At 37.2% G+C, this 26,572-nt stretch overlaps 1 protein-coding gene across 1 annotated transcript in view; it reads right to left on the bottom strand.

The window, feature by feature from the left end:
* The window catches only part of LOC123857294 (ribonucleoside-diphosphate reductase subunit M2-like), a 226,472-nt gene that overhangs the window by 92,265 nt on the left and 107,635 nt on the right, over positions 1 to 26,572 (bottom strand). Inside the window, 1 exon segment of the mRNA XM_064576729.1 lies at positions 13,093 to 13,255. The gene's annotated coding sequence lies outside the window, so the exon portion shown is untranslated.

A 26,572-nucleotide genomic window follows, 5' to 3' on the forward strand; every position in this document is an offset into this window, starting at 1 on the left:
AATTTAAGCAGGCAGCAGTGATATACTGAACTATAATAATGCTGAAATAATTGAGAGTCACTTAAGCAGTAGATGTGATTGGATTTAACAAATGTTATAAAAAATAAAAACCAGAAGAGTTGAAGACAATTGAGAAATACTAAAGCTGCATGCCTTATGGTGATGGTACCCCTATCACACGGGACAGAGAGACAGCTGACATTTGATTGTGAACATAGGGAATTTGGATTTTAGAGCCGACATTCGGTTATATTTTATTTTTTATTTGGGTCACTCGTATCCATTCATCCCTGTTTTCTCTTGGAGATACATTTCCTACTCACTCTTGGTCCCTGGTTTCTGGCAAGGATGCCACCATACACAGCTCCAAAACAAAGTATGTGACCAAGGCCTGAGGTAATTAGGACTTTCTATCCTCTTACTACACTGCGGGGAGGACAACTGAAGTCAAACGGGAAGCAGATTCACTTTTTCCACTAGATCTTAAACTTGGAGAAGGCAGGTGACAAAGCTTCTGGATCCAGTGTTTAGATTTTTGTAAGTTAAGTTTTAGGAAAAAGGAACTGCAGTTTTTGTGGCATTTTGTTTTTACTTACTTCCTAAGATCCAGATTATTCACACCTCCAAAATAAACTACTGAAATTCAGGCTTCACACACACACACACACACACACACATGAACATACATTTACTTTATTTGTATTATTTATGTTTAAAATTTCACATACATATAACTTGGAAATTAAAGTAGTTTTCTGTTTTATTTCAAAACTTGCAGTTGTAGGGGCCAGGGACAGGCCCCCCAAGATGGGACAACTTTGGCATGAACATTATGTTGAGTTAAAAGCAATCCAAACCCAGCAGATTGAGAAAAAGCCCTTTACCTCTCCCTCATTGGCTTGCTTTCTTTACCCGGGAGAGAGCAGTTAACAGAGACGCCTCTTTATCTAAGAAACCTATCTGCATCCTAGGGCACGTTTGTTTTCCAAACATCTCCTTTCAAGTGCATGCTAATGATCTTTCTCTTCTTTGTATCTACCTCAGACTCCTACCCTTTCTTTAGCTCAAATAAGCATCATTTGCCTGACTGTCTTTAGAATTTCCATGTCTGTGTGGATTCCCTTTACGTATGCTATTAAATTTGATTTCCTTCTGTTAATCTGCCTTATGTCAATTTGATTCTAAATCCAGCTAGAAAAACCTTGAAGGGCAGAGTAAATTCTTACTCCCCAACATAGTCCTACAACTTTTTCTATTCCCATCTTCCCACTCATTTCCATCTCCCCAGATGCAACATTTTCACTTCTATTCTGAATTTTGTTTGGAATTTACTTCATGTTTCTCAATAATTAGCCTATATTGTTACTTCTTGATTTTACACCAATAAGCAAAGGCTTTGGATTGATCATTATTATGATTATACAGCTCTTCTCACCTCCTTTTATTGCTAGTAAAAACACTCTCCCATATTTCAAAGAACTACAGCATAATTTCAGTTAAATAAGTATATAATATTTAGATTATTATGAATATGTGTATTAGTTAGCTAGGCTGCCATAACAGAAAATTTATTTTCTTACAATTCTAGAGGCTGAGATTCTAAGATCAGAGTGCCAACATGGTCAGGTCCTGTTGAAATCTCTCTTCCTGGCTTGCGGAGGGCTGTCTGCCTACTGTGTCCTCACTTGGCAGAGAGAGAGCTCTGTGTCTCGTCCTCTTCTTATAAGGACACCGTCCCTATTGGATTAGGGCCTCACTGTTACGACCTCATCTAACTTTAATTACCTCTTATAAGTCCTATTCCCAAATACAGTCACAATGGGGGTTAGGGTTTCCAGTATGAATTTTGAGGAGACACAGATCAGTCCATATTAAAATGAAAACCATGCTCACTATATATATATACATATACACATTTTCATTTTAGACTCTGGTAATTTAGCCAACATGGAAAAAAAAAAGAGGAAAAGAGCAACTTAACTAATACACAGCTATTTTTTAGAAAGATAGTAATATTAATTTCATTCAAACATTTTCATTCAAAAGCATAACACCCTTTTTAAATATTTTTAGTATTGTTTATTTCAATGAAGTCATTTCTCAACAAAGCAAAAAAGCAGCTACATAGATTTCTTTTCCCTGCTTTAATTGTTTCCATAGAGATGTAGGGTTCTGAAAATCTCCTTAATCATCTCCTTCAGGTTAAGAATTGGTTCACATGTTAACATTTTGTTGTGCTGCAAGAATGTTGCAGGAATTAACATTTAGATCAATAATACTTTTTTTTAAATTTGGAAACAAATTATTTACTTAATAAGATCTTCAAAGTGAGAGGTAAGTTAATCTTTTAGACCCCAGGTGCATAGAATTGGATTAAGTTTTATCCTTGGTTCTTTAGTTCTTGCATGACATTGTTTTATTTTGCTTAATAAATGAACACAACTTGAGACAATCATTACTAATTACCTAAATCTACCCACTATTCCTCCTTGTCTCATCTTACTGCATCCCCCACAAATAACTATCTGTGTTTATCATATATATATATATATATATGTGTGTGTGTGTGTGTATATATATATATATATATGGAAACATATATTTATTTTTATAGAAACAATATTTTTCTTGGGTTCTCTTGACTTTGTGTTTTATCATAGAGTGTCATGCTACCTGCAGTATTGGGGAATTTGCTTTTTTCCCTCAACATTATGTTACTGAGATTCATCCACAGTATTTCATATCTGCCTCTGGTTTATGACATTCCAGTGCATGACACTAACAATTTATTTATTTATCTGTGCTATCCATGGGCATCTGGCTCTGGATTCCCAGCTACTCTGACACCACATAGGCTGCCCATTTTTGTGGACTTGTATGTCAGTGGTCCAGGCCCTACCTACAAGGATCTCACTGTCAGTTCTTCTGTTCTCACTTTTGGTCACCTTGGCCTTGACTCTGGGATGCTGTGGGCCAGGTTCACAATGCTTGTTTGTTGTTTGCAGAAAGGATAAGGATTATGAGCCATGTTGCCATCACACAGGATTGGACTACACATTCATCCCTCACTTTGAATAGCAGTGTGCCCAGATTACATGTTGGCAAAGTTTGTATGGGACTGGCTACCCTCATTAGAAAACTAATTAGTCTTCGCTATTTGTGATTCTTAAATTAGTGGTTCATTGCTATACATTATAGTCACCTGGTCTATGCCTGCCAACACCCTGAGACATCCCCATGCAATTTACCAGAGTACATTAAAGAAGACCAAATTAAATGGTTATATCCATATTTATTGATAGAGACCCTTGATATCATTGTGGAAGACATTACTAGTGATCAATATTCTTTCTTTTCTTTTTCCTAGAAACACAGAATAAGTCCACATGACTAGGTCTTGTGAAAGGGCATGAATGTGTTATTTTGGGTAAAATGTATTAACAATATTAATTCCCTAATATTATCTAATAGCCTGTTGATATAAAAAACTCAGCACTTATCTCAAAAATATATTTTATACCTGGCTTGAACAAAACATTTGCATTGCTAACATTGATCACTGGATTGAAGTGGTAACTAAATGATTTGTTCATTATACAGTTATATTTTCCCCTTCTGAAAAAAAATCCCCATGGTGTCACTTTGTCAATTTCTATTTATATATTTTTTAAAGATTTTTTTATTTATTTATTTGACAGAGAGAGACATAGCGAGAGAGGGAACACAAGCAGGAGGAGTGGGAGAGGGGGGAAGCCGGCTTCCCGTGGAGCAGGGAGCCCGATGTGGGGCTAGATCCCAGGATCTATGACCTGAGCCAAAGGCAGGCGCTTAATGATTGAGACACCCAGGCGCCCCCACTTTGTCAATTTCTAAATCCCCACCAACAATTCAGCTAATGGTTTTAACATCAATTGTAATTTTCACCTGGGTTACATCATAATTTTCTAATGTTTATAATTTCTTTACATTTACTGATATTGTTTTATCATATTAAGCTTTTTCTCATTAATCGGGCTATTTACTTGTGAGAAATACAGTTCCCATTACAAAAAGCAGTAAAAATTCGAAATCATTTCTCTTTATAACCAAATTAGAAGGACAGGAGTTTGTTTAAAGGTGTCTCAATCTAGATTCTAGAAAACAAAGTCTTACACAACAGTTAATGGCTTGCTAGTTTACTATGACGTGCCACCTTAGAGAGAGGCAGGGGTATCGGAAAAGGGGACTTAGGTAGGGAAAGAGGGAGAGCACAGTATGTGCATTATCAATCTGGCTACTTCTTGGAATGAGCAAGCTGACTGCTAGTTTGTTTGGTTTTTGAGTTGCTGTATGAACTGCTTTGTCTCAGGAACTTCTGCCCATGGGGTGAAAGAAATCTATCCAGCAGCTTCCATCTCTCATCAGTTAAAGCTTACTGCTTACATGAGACCAGGCAAGTCTTGCAGTGCTTAATGATTCTGTGCCAATAGAAAAGCTCCAGGGTGGGAGGCAAGAGGAACAAAACACAAGAAAACTGAGTTGCTTTTGGCTTGTGTGCCCATGGAGTTGGTCACCAATGTGGCTGAGGCAAAACAAGTGGACAAGGGCCTCAGATATTTAGACAACTGAGAAGACCAGAGTTGACACATCATAGGGGACTGACACAAATACCCAACTCCAACTGACAAATTTTATTTCTGGCTTATCCTCTCTCTCTCTCCTCCCTTACTCTCTCATTCTTTCTCCCGAAATCCTCACTGACTATTGGATTTGTATAGAGATATAATATATTTTTATTAACTGCAATTGTTATCTTAATGCTCAAATCATCACAGTGTTGGTCAGTGCAGAGGATTTCAAGTAGTCTCTGGTGTAATTTCTGACACAACCCTACAAATTTTTTGGAAATGTCCTTTCACAAAAAACATCCCCAAAACCTTTATCCTCTCCTTGCCTCAGAGTGGGAATCAGTTATTTTTCTAAAGAACTGTCATTCCTTTAGTGCAAAATGGCACGAGGGAGCCAAACACTAGGCTTAGAGATGCTCACCACTGGAATGACATGGTCTTCAGACCATTCTGGGTGCACAGTTAGAAGATTCTTAGAAGGTATGTTTTAAAATAACAAAATTCACATTGATAAATCCAGTTCGATTTTAACGTAACAGTGGGTTCACTTGAATTCTTTGAGCTTTCTATCTTTGAATCATATCTACCTTCACTGGCACTGAAAGTCAGGACTCAAAATAATTAATACACTTAATTGTTTTATCTCATTATATAAAAGAAACAGTTTCAATATACAATTACTAATATTAGTACTATTAATTAAATCACTGAATGAGATGAAATCAACCTTATCTGTGCTTATAGTACATTTCACTAAGGATACACAGTCAAAATTACATGCTGTGAAGTTCCACACTTTGCATGGTTACCCTTAAAAACTGATATGCAATTGGGTTAACTTGTTTCCATTTATTTTTAATCTCAAGAAATTATTTTGTCGTTTGTTTTTGAGTAGTAACACATTTGTAGGATCCAAGAGTCTAAACTATATAGATAGGTATATAGAGAGATTCCTTTTTCTTGTTTACATCCCTGCCCTAATTACCCTGTTCTTTCCCTCCCTCCTTTATTAGTAAATTTCCCCATGGACCCACTATTAACATGTGAGAAGTGAGGTGAGAGGGAGTCATATTTGGAGAAGCTGTCTGGGTTTCTCAGCTCAAGGGCTCCCTCTTCTGTTAAGCATCTGGAAGTTTATTTAATAAATGTGCTTTGTTCTTCAAATTTTAAGTCTTTTTTTTTTTTCCTTTCTTTCATTCCCAGTTTTCCTGTCCTGCTCATTTTTATTCTTAGACTTCCTCCCAGCGGTTATCCTAAGGACGGTGCTCCCCTCTCTGAGGGACACTGTATTTGCTGGGTTTTCCAGGCTCTGCTACTGTGTTTCCCCCCACTCACCACATCAGCTGTTCAGTGCCCGCACCCCCCCCCCCCCCGCCGCCCGGCCTGCCTCACAGGTGTAACTTCCACTCTAATTTTGTTGCCTCAAGCACATCCCTGTCCCCTTACTGACACACTTTTTTTTTTTTTTTTTATGGGGGAGGAAAGGCAATGAATGTGAGTTTTCTCTCTTGGAGGTACTGATTGGTTTGTTAGTAGTCGTAGTAGTCAGTAGGATTGCTTAAAGGGTTTTTTGTTTTGTTTTGTAGTATTTTTAAAGAGAAAATGTGAGGGAATTGGTCAAAGCTGCAACCATGCTGCTATAGGAATATACAACTCCCAAGGATTTCTCCAGACTTTGCTATTTAGAGCTATTTCCCTCCTATCCCTTCCACATAAACTATGCAGGGAAATGTAGAAGCCAGCTGAAGGATCAACAACTAGAGTAAAGTCATACCTGCTGCCTGAGTCAGAGTTAAGCTAAGAAGTGGAAAACACTCTGCTTTTATTTTAGATATTTCCTGCAGAGCGACCATCTAAAGCAAAGTGCCCTCAACTCTGTTAAGTATGCTAAATGTCTACAAAGTAGGGAGAAAAGTGCTGGGCATTGAAGTAGACTCAGGGAGTGACAGTGATGAGGGCGCAAAAGGCAAGCTAAGAACAAAGCACAAGCTGACACCCCTCAAACCCCACACCCCCACTCCCAGGTGGGATATACGTGACATTCCTCAAGGACTCCTGGCTGCCCTAAAGCAAAGGAAAAAAAAACAAATGGTTAACTAATAGAGATCACAGTCCAGCAAGACCTGAGTCCCCTCAGTTGGCAAAATGTCTTAGTGATTTACAAGAAAAAAAAGCATTCTTATCAATAACCTAACTTCCAGAAGGAAAAACTCTCAACTGTCTTAATGTAATGCTTTACTAGACGGAAAAACAACTTAACTTGACAATGGCAAGTCCTCTGGTATCTTGTAGGTCCTCTTTAGCATACAAAAGTTCTTTTGAAAACCTCCCTTTTTCCTTACCCCCAACTCCCAAGTATATAATCAGTCACGCCTCACAACCCCAGCAGCAGCTCTTTCTGCCCAGGGGTCCTGTCCCCATGCTTTCATAAAAATCACCTTTTTGCACCAAAGGCATCTCAAGAATTCTTTCTTGGTCGTGGGCTCTGAACCTCACCTACATTCCAAATACATCAACAGGTATTTCTAACATCTAGAACAAGGTTTTGAAGTTGGCCCCTTAATTCAGTGATCTAAATGAATTCACAATTCTCAGAAAATATTCTCATATTTCTAAAGAAAATGTATGTACTAAGGGAATATCGAAACCCATTTGATGTTGAAATGATGACATTACAATTAAAAAATAATTCTAGTCCTTGCATATACTTTTTAAGATGTTTGTTTCTGGATTTCCTAAATGATTAAAAATTAGTACAAGGTAGGAAGAACAAACTTCCCTCTACTCTTCTAGGTTCTTGGCTGAGATACAATCTGTAACAAGGGACAGATTAAGAGGAGAAAAACATAAGCTTCATAGTATAAAAATACCTCCTGGGAAAGACCCAGAAAAACTGAATAACTCCCCCATGTGGCCCAAGCCACCATCTCCAGCTAAAGACAAAAGAAAGCTGTTGGGTGGGTGGGGAAAGCCAGTTTGGGGAGATTACCAGGAAGAGTACAGTAAACAAAGGTAAGGTTGTTACACAGATGTAGGTCTTTGCCTTCCCCACTAATAAGAATTTCTAGAGATTTGGTCAACTTCCTCTTCCTGGTACAGAGAGGGAGACATCCTTACCAATGAAGATTTCTCTTATGAATGTAAATGTCTCTTACAAAGGATAACTTTTACTCAGTTTTCAATATTTTTTTTTTAAATGAGCCTAACTCTTATGCCAAAGAGGCTTATTCTGAGGTGGCAAATTCTGCTCGCCTTCAGTAGTAATGGTCCAGCTCTAGCCCAGAAAAGCAAAACATGCTAACTGATGTGCTAACATGCAGCATATCAAGTCAATGACAATACAGAGTTTTCTTTTTTTGGTGTTATTCATTTCTTATTTTAGTTTCAAAAGCAAAAGAGGGAATTTTTTTTTCAGAAGTATTACCAAAAACAAGTTGGAAGCCTCTATTTTTAAAGCAATCTTAGTACGTGTTTCAGTCTAGGTCCTCTGGGAAGCTGACATCAACATGTAATTAAATGTGCAAGAGATTTATTTGGTAAACTGCTCGTGAGAATAAATGGGGACAGAGTCAAGGGAAGTGATCAATGCAGGTGGAAGAGAGAGGGAAAAAAAGGAGGCTTGGGCAGAAGTACCTCCTTCTGCTATAGTTCTCAGACATTTCATCAAGGCTTTCACAGAGTCCTTCAGCCAAAGTCACCCTCCAGGAACAGGTCTGCTGTGCTCAGTCATTGCCTGTGTAGGAGAGGACATTTTTTTTCCTCTACCCTTCTAGGTTTTTTTTTTTTTTTTTTTGGCTGGTCTGTTAATTAAATTGACATAAGACAGATTAACAGGAGAAAAACAAATTTAATTACATACATATGGAAGCCCTGTAAGAAGATGAGACCCAAGGACAAGTCAGTCAGTTGAGGCTTATATGTCATCGTGAACCAAGGGATGGGACTGAGGCCTGGGGCTGCCAAGGGGAGGAGGGTAATTTATGGGAAAATAAGAAGACCAGATGTTTGGTAATTAGATATTTGCCCTGTCAGACAGATAGATCTTTCAGATAAAAATTTATCTCTGGTAATAACTCTTTTTCTGGACCAGGCTCCCAGTCTAAATTCTTTTAGTTAGGGGAAAGGCAGAAGTTTTTCTTGAGTCAGCTGGGTCTTGACTGCCTTTGATGAAGAATAGTTGGAAGAAAGGCAGGCAGGGACAAGGGAAACCACCCTTAAAAGGATTTTACATCACCCTGGAAGGAGCCCTCCACCCTTTTCCAGTGATAGGTAGATGCCAAAACCTGATTGGGTGACAGGCTCATGTTGAGTTAATCAGATTAAAACAGACCACCAACAAGCCCATAAAAGCCCCTAGACTTAGAAATTCTGGTGGCAACTCTCTTGGTTCCCTCCCTCTTCAGGAGTTTTGTATGATCACTTTACTATTGCTCAATGAACTTTGATTTGCTGCCCACCACTCTTCATCTGGTCTACCTCTTAATTCTTCGAAGCTGAGTGACCAAGAACCGTGGGCACCGAAGGGTGGGGCGGGAATTCTGTAACACCTTTAGCTCAAAATAATCTACATGCCAAGGTGGCATATTTTGGGGCCATGTTTTCTGCTCCTCTTCACTGTGAGCAGCCTTTGGAAGTATGAACCTGAACTGGGTGCTGGTGGATTCAGTCTTAAATCTTAAGTCAGTCACTCTCCCAGCCGGTAGGTGGCTCATTTCCATGCCCACTCTGTATCTCTAAGATTACAGCATATCATCTGTATTTTATGCAAAAATCCAAAATTAAATACAAAACATACCTACTTAAAGATGTTTATACCTACAGCAAGAATAAGAGCCATTCCATTCTCCCGCACATTAAATTTGTGCCTGTGGTCTAAAAAGTTAAAAGTACTTAACTCTTGGGGAGCCTGGGTAGCTTGGTTGTTTGGGCATCCGACCCTTGATTGCAGCTCAGGTTGTGATCTCAGGATTGTGGGATCAAGCCCTGAGTTGGGCTCCATGCTCAGGAGGGAGTCTGCTTCTCTCTCCTTCTGGCTCCCTCTGCCCCACCCCCACTCACGTGCACACTCTCTCTAAAACAAGTAAATAATCTTTTAAAAAAAAGGTATTGAACTCTTCTAGGGAATCAAGTTGGCCATGAAGATCACTAACTTTATGAATGGGAAAAGAATATGGATACCTCTGATTATAGAAATATTGGTTTTAAAAAATGTGATATAATTACTGCCTTGACAAAATGAGAGTTTTGAAGGATTACAGAGTACATGATTCATGGAATTCTTTCTCAATTCTTTCTCAATTCTGATCCCATTGTCTTGTGCTTTTAGAAAATTCATTAACCAATGATTAATTGATAAAGTAACACTATGTGACAACCACAGGGCAAAGGGCCTGAGTGTCAAAGTTTCAGGTCAGGGAGCCTATCATGTTTCACTATATTCCAGCGTAGGTGAGTTTGTTCCTCCAGTGGCCTCTTCCACCACCTTGGTGTTTCTGTCACTCCTAAACTCCAAATATACCTCAACAATCAAGCCTCTGATGATTCACCTTTCTGCTGTTTCTATGACTGCATCCGACCTTAGCCCTGGTCTCACGACAATTTTGTTGGGACTATTTAACAGTTTCTGAGGAATCCACAGGACCAGCCATGTTATTCCCCACTGACATTCCCCAGAACTTATTGCTGTCTGTGTATGTGTAGATGCTGTCTCTTAGACTGGCATTCATCTATTTATAACAGCTCATGTGGTGCCTATTTGAAATTTTATTGATTTTGAGCCTAATCATCATGCGATGATTCTGGGTTCTCTTCAATTAAGATAAAGGAAACATGATGCCAGATGGAGAAGGGTGATTCATCATCTCTTCCTCTTTTTCCAATGCTGAAAGAGCAAGCATAAGATGGAAATTTTGGTTTTTTAAAGATTTGATAGAATTCATCTTTAAAATTGTCACTGAAAAAAAGTGTCATAGCTTATTCTGCAATCCAATAGAAGAAAATGAAGGAAAAACATAAACAAAAGGTAAGAAGTGGTAGAAAGAAAAAATAACAAAAAGAATCAGAGAAAATAAGATAGGATTAATTAATCAGTCCATCAATCAATTAATCAGATGATCATTTATTGAGTAGTTACTCTCAGGTCCAACATTACACAGCAACATAACAAATTCCCAAGCACTGATAAGAGCCATGAGAAAAATAAGTGGGCTAAAGATATAAGACTAGGAAACTGATTTCATTAGGATGGTCAGAAAGTCTCAAAAAACCTGATATTTGAGTTGAAATCTGAATGACTGGAGGGACAAGCATTCCAGGCTGGTGGATCTTCATAGAGCATGTCAATGTCTGATTCCACCTTCATTCTACTTCTCTGCTTTTAGAGCCACTTTTCTTACATATATCCCCCCCCCCAAAATTAGGTTAAATTGTCCATAGTATTTTCTCACAATTATTTTAATCATCTTGGTATCTGTATTTATTTCATACCTTAGTTCTAAAATTACTAGCTTTTTATCTCTTTTTTCTTGGTCATACTTCAAAAAGTTTGTGTATGTTATTATATTATTTTAAAATCTTTTTCTATTAACTCTATTCTTTTATGTCTATTACATTAACTTCTACTTTCCCTCTATTAATCCTGTCTTATGCTTTGATAGGTTAATTTTGTTTGTTTCCTAATATGAAAGCATGGTTCACTGATATGTAATCTTTTTATTATTAATACATTAATATAAGGGTGTAAATTTGTTCCCTTCCCGTGTCAGGGCCTTTGCACTCTTTCTGCCCGAAGATGTTGTTCTATTGCTATCTTGCCTTCAGTAGCCCTATCTTCATATTTTCCTAGAAGCTTTTAAGATTTCATTTTTACTCTTTGTCACCATGTCTAAATTTGCTTTTTTTTTTTTAATTCATCCTCTTCAAGACTGAAGTGGGTTCTTTTCATCAACTCTTTAGTCTACAGATCGTCTATGGTCTTGTCCATACATATATCCCATGTACTTCTGGGTTTCCAGTTAGATGTCAAAACTACTGGAAGCATCCTCCATGTTTTGCAGGTTTTCTTTCACACTTCTTGTCTCTCTCCAACTGTTGTGCCTTCTGGCTTAACTCTTTAACAAGATCTTCCAGAACCTAATTTATGCTTCTTCTCAGTACATTCTGGACTTCTGTTTTTAATTTCAACAACAATTTTCATTTTTGAGGTTTATCACTTTTATTCCTTTATTGGTAATCATTCTTATTCTTTGATTATGATTTATTCCTTTATTCCTTTATCCATTTAATGGTAGAACGCACAAAGACATAAAAAGGTGTTAGCCATCTAGTAAATAATGTTAGCTATTATGATTAATGTTTTCATGTTTATTTGAAAGTCCAGTTCTACCTCTATTAACATTTTCCTGATGTTTAAATTCTTCCCTATGTTGAGTTTTGTATTTGTCTTGGATTTCTTTGATCTGTTAGACATCTTGACTGTATGACTGTGTATCTTTGGGAATAAGTTTCCATTTCAACTATCTTTTGTATCTGTTTGTGCAGACTGCTTAGAGAGTAAAATGTGTCTTGAATCTTAGCACAGTTTCAGAAAAAGTAAGAAGGAAGTATCTTAATGGTATTTTCACTGCTAGCCTTCTACATATGGGTCCTCCCTATTCTTCCCATCCTCTACCATCCACAACACCCTGCTTCTCCTGCCTGATAGCACTCACTCATTGCTCCAGTTTGGAAACATAAACTAGGAGTTCACTTGCTTGGCTAATACTGTTTTGGTCTCTCCAGCTCCATCCAGCTTTTAGTATCCACCACCTCCATGTATACAACAGTCTTGGAGCTGCTTTTGCCTTCTGTGTTGGTCCTATTTTTTGTGACTTTCCTGTATCATCCTATATAGTGCCCATCTCTGAGAGATGTTGCTCTCTTTTATGGGCAGTGAAGTGGGGGTGAAATGTTCCCTTTTTATATCTTAAGTGCTTCTCTGTTGGCTTTCCTTGTTTTTTTATAATTTTTATGAATTTGGAGGGTACAGAAGATTGTAGCCTGTGCTCAGACTGCCATCTTCAATGAGAATTTAGTACAGAAAATTTTAGAGTAAAGTTCTTAGGAACCTTTGCAAAACTAATACCTGTGGAATTAAAATTATTCAGGTCATACAATACTAAAAAGTATTTCTTGATAAATATTATGGCACAGACCTAATTTAACTTATTACTACATACGGTAGTCCCTGCTGGTCCATGGGGGGGATGTTCCAAGACCTCCAGTGGATGCCTGAAACTGCAGATTGTAGTGAACCCTACATATACTACATATACACTCTGTGTTTTTTTCCTATACATATATACCTATGATAAAGTTTAATTTATAAATTAGGCACAGCAAGAGATTAACAATAACTAATAAAAAAATAGAACAATTATGACATATATTGTATAATAAATTATGTGAATGAGGCCTGTCTCAAAATATCTTTTTGTACTGTACTCACCCTTTGTCTTCTCATGATGATGTCAGATGAGAAAGTGTCTACTTCACAAGATGAAGTGAGGTGAGCAATGCAGGCACAGTGATGCAGTGTCAGAGTGCTACTGACTTGGTGATAGGTCAGAAGGAGGACCATCTGCTTCCAGACCTTGGTTGACCACAGGTAACTGAAACCACAGAAAGGGAAAAGTGCAGATAAAGAGGACTGCTGTACACAAAATCTAGTATTATATTTTAAAAAACTAATATGCTATAATCAGGTAGTGTTTATTCCAGGAATACTATCATAATTCAGGAACTATATCAACATAACCCATTCAATTAATACATTAAAAGAAAAAAATCATACAACTATAGAAACAGATGACAAAAGGACATTAGATAAAACTGACCAGGGACTCTAATGAAAATTTAAATAAAATAGGAATGTCTGGAAGCAAATGATTTAGTAACCATCATACAGCAAGAAATAATTACTTCTTTCCAGTTAAATGTATTCAGGGCATAACTTTGGCTCTGCTTGTTTTTATTCAATTTTGTTCCATATAGCCTCTTCATTCTTGGATCCTGGCTAATGTAGTAATCTTTATCTGCAATGTGCTGTTCTCATAGCAGTAGAACTGGCAAAGCCATGAGATGGTTCTTAAAGCTTCTGTTGAACAGGACATTCAGTGACTCCTTTAACCAAAACAACTCCTGTGTCAAGTCTGATATGAAAGAAAGAGAGAAGTATACCCCTTCAACTGGGAGGTACTGGAAAGCAAATGGTCGTAGAGGAGGCCATGCATACTATTTGCAGGAAGGACAGTCAGAAAATGGGAACGAGATGCCATCCCAATATGAAAAATACTCTTATGCCAAAACTAACAGCAAAATGACCTTATGTCTATGAAAATCAGTAATAAAACAGGGATGCCTGCAATATATCAATAGAAGATCTAGCTAACACATTAAGAAAACAAATTGATCAGCCTGAATATTTAAAAAGATACATAGTATTATCATCCTTTGGTAAAGATATTGTGTCTATAAAATCAAAGATACTTTGTCAAACAAAAAGTGGTAATTATTAATGTGCCTGGCAACAAGATGAATTAAGGGAAAAAATATAATAGTGGAGGAAAACTGTATTTTATTAAGAATAAAATAAAGATGCAGAGACATTAGGAACAAAAACATAAAACTGTATTAAATTACTTAAAGTAAGACTGGAAATTGGATTAATGTGCAATGTTCTTGAACAAGATTGATCATCACAAATATCAAGAGTTAGAAATTAATATATAAATGAACAGGAAAACACATATTACTTATTTTGTATATTGCAGGTAACTTAACTTATATATATTTGCATGTTTACTTGTGTTTCTCTGTCTTTCCAACTTGACTGCAAGTTCCATGAGCCAGTCCTGATCACCATTTTAGCCACAGAATCTTACATGATACTCATAGGAGCATAATAAATATTTATTGATTGGCTGAACCACAACATTATCAACATAACAGCTTGTTTTACTACTTTAGAATAAGCACTTCATGTTGCTCTGGTGATGTTATTTGGCCTATTAGTAGGTTCCCTGCATAGTACTAGATGTTGTAGAGAATAAAGTGATGGATATTCTTTGTCTGAACCCCTCTCTCACTATAGTTTCATATATAATGAGAGGAAGGAAGAAAGGAACACTTGCCTTGAAGAAACATCCTTCCTAATGGGAGTAACAGCCATATATACAGTTGACTCTTGAACAACATGGGAATTAGGGGCACCAAACCTGTGCACAGTCAAAACACTGAAAATAAATTCTGACTCCTCAAAAACCTAACTACTAATAGCCTATTGTTGGCTGGAGGCCTTACCAATTAAAAAAAGCAGTAGATTAACACATATTTTGTATGTTGTATGTATTATATACTGTATTCTTACAATAAAGTAAGCTAGAGGAAAGAAAATGTTTTTAAGAAAATCATAAGAGAAAATACATTTATACCTCTGTACCATATTGAAAAAAAAAATCCACGTATTAGTGGACCTGCACAGTTCAAACCCATGTTGTTCAGGGGTCAATTGTTTAACTAAATGTTGTGCAAGACAGAATGATAGGGGATGAAAATAAAACAGTCCCAGTGTGGTAAGAGTAAAGTAAGAATAATAACTGATTTTGACTTCAGGGAGAAGGGTCAGAAATTTTTATGTATTAATCAAATCTGTAGAATGAGTAGAAATTCAGTAGTTAGGAATGTTTTGAAAAGCCTAGATTAAGAGAATTAACTTTACTATCAATTTATTTTTTATTTTTTTAAGATTTATTTATTTATTTTTGGGGAGAGAGAGAGAGACAGCGCTCACAGTGGGGAGAGGCAGGGGGAAGGGAGAAAGAGAATCTCAAGCAGACTCCCTGCTGAGCGCAAGGACCCTACCTGTGGTTCCATCTCACGACCCTGTGATCATGACTGAGCCGAAATAAAGAGTCAGATGCTTGGGGTGCCTGGGTGGCTCAGTCGTTAAGCATCTGCCTTCGGCTCGGGTCATAATCCCGGGCTCCTGGGATCGAGCCCCGCATTGGGCTCCCCGCTCTGTGGGAAGCCTGCTTCTCCCTCTCCCCTCCCCCTGCTTGTGTTCCCTCTCTTGCTGTCTCTCTTTGTCAAATTAATAAATAAAATCTTTAAAAAAAAAAAGAGAGACGCTTAACTAACTGAGCCACCCAGGTGCCTCTATTATTAACTTAAAGCAAACTATAGAATTAGAAAAATAAATGTAATGAGAAAATGTATTATCTAACTCTGAAGTCAAGCATGATTTACAAGTGAAATATTTTAGCTTCAACTTTATAACTGGTTATACCTTTCATGACTGCCTTTAACATCAATAAACTAAGATGAGAGAAAATTCTAGGTGCATTATTTCTCTTTGATCTTTTGCATTGCCTCCACTTTGATTCTCCTTTCTGTCTCTCTCTCGTTATATCTGTTTCTCCTCTCCCCAACTTCTTTTCATTTTTAAAATACTCTCAGTTGGTAATAAATTATTCAGTATCTCCTTTTTTCTGATAGTCCAAGAGGAACTGCATATAAAGGTAGTAAAAATATTATTATTGAACTCCTCTTAATTGCAGTATAGATGGGAGATTTCTTGGTATGCGTATGATGGAACTATCATACCCATTTACTACTGTTCAGGGAAGTAAGGCCCATTTTGTCAAAAAAAATAAATTTAAGGAACTATAAATCATATTGCTACTCATTTCCTAAATATCCTAGGCACTCTATAAATTAAGTCTGGGTGTATTTAAAAGGACAACTTTAGAAAAGTAGATTTAATAATTATATTCAATATGTGGCATCTTTGAGTCAAAACATAAATATGGCTCTTAATATTTTGCAGTTGGATCTACATACAATGTATTTGGAAGTGCAGATAACTGCAGAATGGTTGTCATTTTGAAAAGATTACTTAAATACCTTTAAACAGGTTACATAATTCAAATAAAGAATCAGTTGATGACCATATTCTCATTCCTTGGCCACATTGTGATATTCTTGCAAATTAAAAGAGAACATAGCTTTCAGTGAATGAACTAAGAGACATTAGATCTAAGTTTGAGTTTTAATCTCCCACATTTTTAATTAGTACAAATACAATTTAAATTATTGCCTGCTTAAGCAAATGACAAAAGATAAATTTTCTAAAACATTTAAAGGAATGCTCTTCAGTATAAAATTTTCTGTGATCCATAAAGATGGTTTCTGTACACTGTTACATTGCCATATATGATTGTGGTTTTTAAGCAATTTATTTTCCTTTTTTTTTTTTCATAAAATGCAGCATTATAATTATCTTCTGGGCTTTACTCTCTTTGTATGTTACCTTTTTTTCTTTTCCTTATCTGAATTGTATACTACCCCTATATCAACAGCACCATGGACAAGTAGAGCTCAGCTATTGCCCAAGAATTTCAAATTAAAATATTTATGAGATCATTGTGCTTTATAAGATAATAAATGCAATAGCAGACCATTTATTGGCTGACTGTCCATCTGTTCCAACAATAATTCAAATCTGGAAGGGAATATAATCCTGAGCTGGAAGAGAAAACTGCTGTCAGGTGCCAAACCCATATTTTTCCTTTTGTGCGTTAATCTGGTCAGTAATAGCACTTTTACCCAGGGGACATACTTACTGAGGGAAAAACAAATCAAAATATTGAAAATGTTTTGTTGTAAGAATGACCAAAGTCAGAATAGAATTCTTCAGATCTTATTCATTTTTCAAAACAAAATGAAAAGACCAATAATGAGAACAAAAATGAAGTCTAAAAGTTAAGTAGCATTTAAAGACTAAACTAAGTTTCAAAATTAGAAACAATTTTAAAATAGCAGAATTGATCATTCATAGAATATTACAAAAATGACTTACCCTGAATTCTTAAAATTACTGAGAAAAGACTTATGGTTTTTTAATGAAATGAAGTAATTCGCTTCTATCAATTCAAGTTAAAAAATGTATTTTCTACAGCTGTGCAAATGTCATATTTGGTTGAATAATGACAAAACCCACAGTATTTTGCTGTCTTGGAAACTGATAAAATACAGTGGGTGGGAAATAACTACATAGTGTGTTAGGATAATAAATTGTTACACACGTATAGCTATTTAACTTCAGTTTGCCATGATTGCAAAAAATATAATATGCTAAAAATAAGAAAGTACTCTCCTATTGACTCTAAAATTTCTAACTAATTTTATCACTCAGAGTTCAATCACAGAAGCAGAACTACTGGAATACACACAACTGATAATTAGGATTAGATCTCACACAATTTAGGAAGCTGGTTGAATAGATCTGGGATGTTGTTTATACCGTCTGGTGCTGAAGCCTAAAGTTGGCCGGGCAGGCGGTAAGGAAAGGAAGATGGACACCCAGTGGGGACAGCAAAGACTAAAGGAAAATTTTGAGGTAAGTGAAATCCATGTGCACAGACTGGAACTTGCATGGATCCCTGCCTCTAAGCCTCCAAATATGATGATGAGCCTGTTGTGCAGATGAAGTTGGTGTCCTTAGCTCTGAGGAGAACATGCACCTGGTTCATGAGTCAGAAAGTTAAAAGGGGAGATGCAGCCGGAGCTTAAGGTCTTTAAGTTAAAATGAAGTTTTTAGGATGGGCTTTAGTCCAATATGACTGGCGTCCTTACAAGAAGGGAAATTTAGACACAAAATGAAATGAAATGAACACATGCAGAGGAACAACAATGTGAAAACACAGTAAGGAGACAGTCATCTGCAAGCCGAGAGAGGCCTTAGGAGAAATCAAACCTGCCAACACCCTGATCTTGGACTTGTAGACTCCAGAACTGTAAGGAAATAAATTTCCGTTCTTTAAGCTACCCATTCCATGGCATCTTGTTACGGAAGTCCTAGGAAATGAAGCTACTACCCAACTGGTAATGAAAATTTTATGTGCATGTCTCCCTCCTTGCAAAGTCATATACTACTTGGAAATAGTTACCGTGTCTTCTCACTTTGCATTATCACCACAGCAACTGTGGGACACAGTCGTTCTTTGATAAATATTTGTCAAATTAATAATAAGAGGAAAAGAATATTTAAATTTTGAAGCAACCATTATTTTAAGCAATAAGATATTTTAAACTTGGAATAACATAGCCATTAAATTTTGAAAGTTATTATATTTTTGGAACATGCCTTCTATTTAAAAATATTGACAAAATGTTATATGAAAATAATAATAATAATAATAATAATAATAATAAAGTGAAACCTTTAATGGAGACATTGGGAAAAATAATGAGAATCAAACAAATGGTGTTTTTTTAGATGTGTTTGTAAAGAAATCGCAAAGCATTTACATGTCTTTCTTTTTTCACTCTGTATTCAACTTTCTACCTGCCTTTCAATCCTTTATTCATTCAGCATACGATTATGAATGGGATTGTTTACCTGTGTGTCAATTATCAGGACTACAGAGATAAAGGGATGGCCATTCTTTCAAGAAATAATTTATTTTGATGAAAAATAATTTGGTGAATTTACATACGTGAACAAAAAAGGTCTGCTGAAACTGTTTCAAAGCAAAGTTCTATAAACAGTAATGGCATCTTAATTACTCCATACACTGATAATAAAGGAGAGCTGAATTCACCTGAAAGCTCTCGTACCAAACTAAATTTCCCTCACTGCCTTGCCGAAAAAGATAGGATCCAGGTGTTGAGAGTGGTGGTTGGTGGTGAAGGACAATTACTACAGGTTTTCCTCTTGAACTGTGCTGTCCAGCCAGGCACACAGTGCTGTTCAACAGCAGCATCACATTTTTCGACTGAACATCACAGCCGACATCGCTTGGTACGGTACAACGCGCCATCCAACCACATTAGAAAGATGACACTGAATTTGTAAGCAACATATCCCCTTCAGATCTTGTGAACTACATCCTCCAAAGGTCTTCCTAATTAATTTGCTCTTCTTTAACAAAAATATCACTTTGAGTTAGCCTTTCTAATTCTATAGTCTTGTAATATAGTTCATCATCCATACCACCAATTGGTTCTCTCACCAAAACAAAGATCTAATTATCTCATTTCTTGGGTTGAGTCTTTCCAGGCTTCCTCTAGGTCTAGAGGACGCCAAACAAACTTCTCAACAAAGCAAACAAGACCCTTCACAATCTAGAGCCCCAGATTCTGTACTCTTGCTCCAAACTTTCTCTAACACATTGGATGAATAGTCACTGACAGAACTCAACGTGCTTTCTTGCATCCCTTTGCCAATGCATCCACTACTCATGGAACTACGCATGCTCTGCTTCATCTGCTTGTAAATATGTACTCATCCTAACTTCCTTCTGCAAACAGTAAACACGAAGCTTTAATTATTGCACTAGAAATGAAGGATGAAAGGAAGAACATAGAACATGTTCCCTATATTCCAAGGTAGTACTAGGGACAATATGCATATAAATAAATATCATAACTTTGCAGAAAAAGTTATACTGTAACAAACTATTTTATTGCTGACTTTTAAGGGAATTTTATAAAGGCAAACAAAAAGTAGTTCCATTTCCTAATTAGAGTTCTTGTGAAGTTGTCTAAAAAATATAACTGATGCTCTTTTGGAAGGACAAAATGAGTGTTCTGTATGTAGGAATTATAATTATGGCTAAACAGTTGACAGGTCATAAAATAATATATTCATTACATAAAGTTGCAATAAAATATTAATTTCAAGTCCAGCAATCTGTCTTTATGCAGAATATATCTGATTACTCACCAAATGTTTTTGTCAGATGAACAAAGACCTTTTTTTTTTCCAATTCACAAATTACCTTCAGTTAAAGGCTTTTCACTGAAACCTCTAAACATACAAACCAATATGCAGATTTCTTACAGCTACTGAGTAGAAACAAACAGAAGTCTTCGGTTCTCTAATTTTTCTCACAATTAATAAATGAAAGAGCACCTGAAGAATTATGAAAAACAAGAAGCTGAGTTCAAGAGTTACTGGAAAAATGCAACAGTAGTTAGAAATCAGAAACTGAACTCTGATCCTTAAATGACTACTGAAAACTGATGATCAACTTTCCCTTTATTTTTTTTGATCTTCAAGGCATGAGTTGACCCCAAGCCCTCTCTCCTGACCCATGTTACTCCCCTTTCCCTTCCACTTAACATTTGCCAGCCGCACTGGCCTTCCTTTCCTGCCTTAAGTTCATCATTATTTCTGAGGCTTTCATCCCGTTTCCTCTGTCCAGGCACATTGTCTCTCTTCTTCTCCCCTTTTGTTAAATAGCCCTGACCCTGACCCAGCTCACCTGCCCCAACCTTAGTATCCCTTCTTGACTGACACCTTCTCTGGATTAGATCTCTTATTTCTCACAGCGCCAAGTTCTATTTGTTCCGTTCCTTGTTCACACGTTGAGAGCAGGGCAGAGAGGCTCAGAGTGTATGTTCTCAAGTCAGAACACAGGATTTAAATTCCAGCTGTACTGCTTATAAACTGTATAAGGATGTAAGGATGGTGGGGACAATAACTGCAAAGTTGAGGGCATAATATACACACACCTAAGCTTCTAGAGACTATATATCTAGGATCAAAACCTTACTTTTCCATTTACTGGCTCTGTAAGATCTTGGGTAAGTCATTAACTTCCATGGGACTTGGTTTCAGCAACTGTAAATTTTTTTTTTTAAGATTTATTTATTTATTTGAGAGAGAGTGAGAGAGAAAGCGAGAGCAGAGGGGAGGGGCAGAGGGAGAGAGAAACTCAAGCAGACTCTGCTGAGTGCAGAGCCCAACATGGAACTTGATCTCACAATCCTGAGATCAGGACCTGAGCTGAAACCAAGAGCTGGACATCTAACCAACTGTGCCACCCAGAGACCCCATAAAATATGGTTATTAATAGTACCTGTCAGTACCTTACAGTACCTGTCAGATAAATGTCAGCTATCATATAAGATATATGAAATTCTTACATAGGTAAGAATGTAGCTCAGTACCTGGCATACATTAGTCAATAATTTATTTGATATATTAGTTAACATTTGTGATGAAACAGGTGCCCGATTATTAATATATCACCGGTTGTGTTTTTGTTAAATGTTTGGTCCCTGGCTACACAGGAAGATTCATGAAGATAACAGTGGTATCCATCTACTGGGCAAGTATCCCCAAGACCTAACCCACTGTTTGTAATTTAGACCATGTCCAATAAATACAGCTGGTCAGTGAATAAATCCATCTTTCCTTTCAAGGGAAAGTTATGAAATCAACTAACTTACAGTAACTTGTTAGAGCTCTTGTGAGATTTCAATAAAGCAATATATATTAAAAACACCTACCACACTGCCAAAAATATGGTGAGTATTCAATAAATGTAATTTGTTTTTCTTCTTCCCAGGTCACTAAAAAAACCTATACATCTCTTCAATGCACCACATGTGTGATCTGTATCAATAAAATGCATCTTCACTCTGTCGTTAGGACAACTTCCAGAACATTAAATGTTGTTCTTTTACAAGTTTCAGTTATAAAATATATAGTTACGTAGTTTACTTGGGAAAACAGGTTATGGAGATCCTTATGCTACAATTCCAGAAGTTTTCCTTAAATTGATTTTTTTTTTAAAGATTTTATTTGACAGAGAGAGACACAGTGAGAGAGGGAACACAAGCAGGGGGAGTGGGAGAGGGAGAAGCAGGCTTCCCGCTGAGCAGGGAGCCTGACACCGGGCTTGATCCCAGGACCCTGGGATCATGACCTGAGCCAAAGGCAGACGCTTAATGACTGAGCCTCCCAGGTGCCCCCTTAAATTGATTTTTAATATTTGCTTTTTCTCTCTTTGTGCCACCTTGGAAAGTTACACTGAAAAGTGGGGCTAGACCAGATGATCTCTAAACGATACTCCGTATTTGCATGTATTCCATGTGGAGAGGACAGTAAATTCTTAGCAATCCCTGGAAGAACATGAATGTCCCTAAAAGACACTGTGTAAGCAATGTGGAAGCAATCACACATGCGCAGACACACACACACACACACACACACACAGTTCCAACTGAACTAAAATTTATGTAATTTTTCTGTCCTTCATTTCACTGACATTTTTCAACCACTGATGTTCTAACCAAGACTTCAAAAACATTTTAAATCATAAGCCACTGAATGTGGACAGCTGCACTTGTCTCTTCTTATATTTGAAATTCAAAGACCATAGAGCTTCACTGAGAAAAAGCACTGGGAAAGCTTTTATCTCTAGCATGTTGAGGGATAGGTTAGAAGATGCACTTGCACCATTAGGAAGCCACAGGAAGCCCTGAAAGGCTGTCTCATCTTTGACCTCTGCTGGTGGAACAATTCCTGGTGGTGAGCCCCTTCTTCCATGGGTATGCTGTCAATTTGTCTAGTTCCTTCAATTTGATGACTTACTGTCTCCTGCAGATTCACTTTTTAACGACTGGTCAAACTTGACTTGCTGGTTTATAGATGTTTTCTGAACATTATTTGAGATGGGTCAACAATTCTCCAAATTTAATGACTGGCAGAGGGACAGATCGCTATCAGGACAGTTCATAGACTTTTTCTGTCACTTAAAATTTACTTGAATACCAATATGTGGCTGACATTTACTAAGCAATGTTTAACAGGAGCCAGATGCTTTATAGAGTGATTTGTATACATGTTGCTTAATAATAATAACCTCGAGACACTGGTATTATGACTAAATGATGTAGAAATTTGTTGTGGTGACAGTTACACAATTATGTAAATACAGTAAAAACTACTGAATTGTACAATTTAATAGGATGAATTATATGAGTGTGAATTATTAATAAAGCAGTTATAAAATCAGTTTGAGTTATTTTTTCTTTTCTACCTCTGCTGGGCAGAGAATCCATAAACATCCTAGCACAATGCTATTCTCTCTGGATCCTCATTCTTTTTTTTTTTTTTAAGATTTTATTTATTTGACAGAGAGAGAGAGAGAGAGAGTAAGAGAGCAAGCACAGGCAGGGGGAACAGCAGAGGGAGAGGGAGAAGCAGACTCCCAGCTGAGCAGGGAGCCTGATGATGGGATCAATCCCAGGACTTTAGGATCATGACCTGAGCTGAAGGCAGACACTTAAGAAACTGAGCCACCCAGGTGCCCCTGGAACTTCATTCTTACCATATCTTCATACCCTTCATTCTCCCACTTACAACAGATAGACACTTTCACCAATTACTGCCTCACACGTTTTTGCTTCTGAGATTGTTTTGACGTATCTCTCTCTGAATGAATGCTCTTCTTGCACATATCCATATCCCTAAATCAGAGTCATATCACAAAAACTGAGAATCTACTATGTGCTCAGCACTAAGTAAGGCATTGGAGACATTTTTTAAAAATATCCCCCTAAGGTCAGGAACATGGCAGGGATGTCCACTATCACCATTGCTTTTCAACATAGTACTAGAAGTCCTAGCCACAGCAATCAGACAACAAAAAGAAATCAAAGGCATGCAAATCGGCAAAGAAGAAGTCAAACTCTCACTCTTTGCAGATGATAGGATACTTCATGTGGAAAACCCAAAAGACTCCACCCCAAAACTGCTAGAACTCACACAGGAATTCAGTAAAGTGGCAGGATATAAAATCAATGCACAGAAATTAGTGGCATTTCTATACACCATCAACAAGATAGAAGAAAGAGAAATTAAGGAGTCGATCCCATTTACAATTGTATCCAAAACCATAAGATACCTAGGAATAAATCTAACCAAAGAAGCAAAGAATCTGTACTCAGAAAATTATAAAATACTCATGAAAGAAATTGAGGAAGACACAAAAATATGGAAAAACGTTCCATGCTCATGGATTGGAAGAACAAATACTGTGAAGATGTCACTGCTACCTAGAGCGATCTACACATTCAATACAATCCCTATCAAAATACCATCCACTTTTTTCAAACAAGTGGAACAAATAATCCTACAATTTGTATGGAACCAGAAAAGACCCCGAATAGCCAGAGGAATGTTGAAAAAGAAAAGCAAAGCCAGTGGCATCACAATTCTGGACTTCAAGCTCTATTACAAAGTTGTCATCATCAAGACAGTATGGTACTGGCACAAAAACAGACACATAGATCAATGGAACAGAATAGAGAGCCCAGAGATGGACCCTCAACTGTATGGTCAACTAATCTTCAACAAAGGAGGAAACAATGTCCAGTGGAAAAAAGACAGTCTCTTCAACAAATGGTGTTGGGAAAATTGGACAGCCACATGCAGAAGAATGACACTGGACCATTTCCTTACACCACACACAAAAATAGACTCCAAATGGTTGAAAGACCTCAATGTGAGACACGAGTCCATCAAAATCCTAAAGGAGAACACAGGCAGCAACCTCTTCGACCTCAGCCACAGCAACTTCTTCCTAGAAACATAGCCAAAAGCAAGGGAAGCAAGGGCAAAAATGAACTATTGGGCCTTCATCAAGATAAAAAGCTTTTGCACAGCAAAAGAAACAGTCAACAAAACCAAAAGACAATTGACAGAATGGGAGAAGATATTTGCAAATGACATATCAGATAAAGGGCTAGTATCCCAAATCTATAAAGAATTTATCAAACTCAACACCCAAAGAGCAAATGATCCAATCAAGAAATGGGCAGAAGACATGAACAGACATTTTTCCAAAGAAGACATCCAAATGGCCAACAGACACATGAAAAAGTGCTCAACATCGCTCAGCATCAGGGAAATCCAAATCAAAACCTCAGTGGGATACCACCTCACACCAGTCAGAATGGCTAAAATTAACAAGTCAGGAAACAACAGATGTTGGCGGGGATGAGGAGAAAGGGGAACCCTCCTACACTGTTGGTGGGAATGCAAGCTGGTGCAGCCACTCTGGAAAACAGTATGGAGGTTCCTCAAAAAGTTGAAAACAGAGCAACCCTATGACCCAGCAATTGCACTACTGGGTATTTACCCCAAAGATACAAATGTAGGGACCTGAAGGGGTATGTGCACCCCGATGTTTATAGCAGCAATGTCCACAATAGCCAAACTATGGAAGGAGCCAAGATGTCCATCAACAGATGAATGGATAAAGAAGATGTGATGTATATATATACAATGGAATATTATGCAGCCATCAAAAAGAATGAAATCTTGCCATTTGCGATGATGTGGATGGAACTGGAGGGTATTAGGCTGAGCGAAATAAGTCAATCTGAGAAAGACATCTATCATATGATCTCACTGATATGAGGAATTCTTAATCTCAGGAAATAAACAGAGGTTTGCTGGAGTGTTGGGGGGTGGGAGGGATGGGGTGGCTGGGTGATAGACATTGGGGAGGGTATGTGCTATGGTGAGCTCTGTGAATTGTATAAAACTGTTGAATCACAGACCTGTACCTCTGAAACAAATAATACATTATATGTTAAAAAAAAAGAAGATAATAGGAAGGGAAAAATGAAGGGGGGGAAATCGGATGGGGAGACAAACCATGAGAGACTATGGACTCTGAGAAACAAACTGAGGGTTGTAGGGGGGAGGAGGGTGGGGGGATGGGTTAGCCTGGTGATGGGTATTAGAGAGGGCACGTTCTGCATGGAGCACTGGGTGTTATACGCAAACAATGAACCATGGAATACTATATCAAAAACTAATGATGCAATGTATGGTGATTAACATAACATAATAAAATAAAAATAAAATAAAATATCCAAGTAATAAAAAATATATATATATTTTTAAATCCTTTCACTCTGCTAGAAGGAAATTTCTCTCTCCTTTGAAATCCTCTAGCACTTTACCAAAGCATGTCATAGCTTGTATTATTCTCTACTGTGCCTTATGATTGTATGTGTCTCTTATGAAACTTCCAAGCTATTCTGTAGACTTCCGGTAGAGAGACTCACATTTAATTGTACATATCTCAAACCACATGATGTTCTAGGTTGAACATTACAACTTA

This window comes from Mirounga angustirostris, unplaced genomic scaffold, assembly GCF_029215605.1.
Source record: "Mirounga angustirostris isolate CCGP_5_RB_7025 unplaced genomic scaffold, mMirAng1.0.hap1 SCAF_13, whole genome shotgun sequence".
NCBI lineage: Eukaryota > Metazoa > Chordata > Mammalia > Carnivora > Phocidae > Mirounga > Mirounga angustirostris.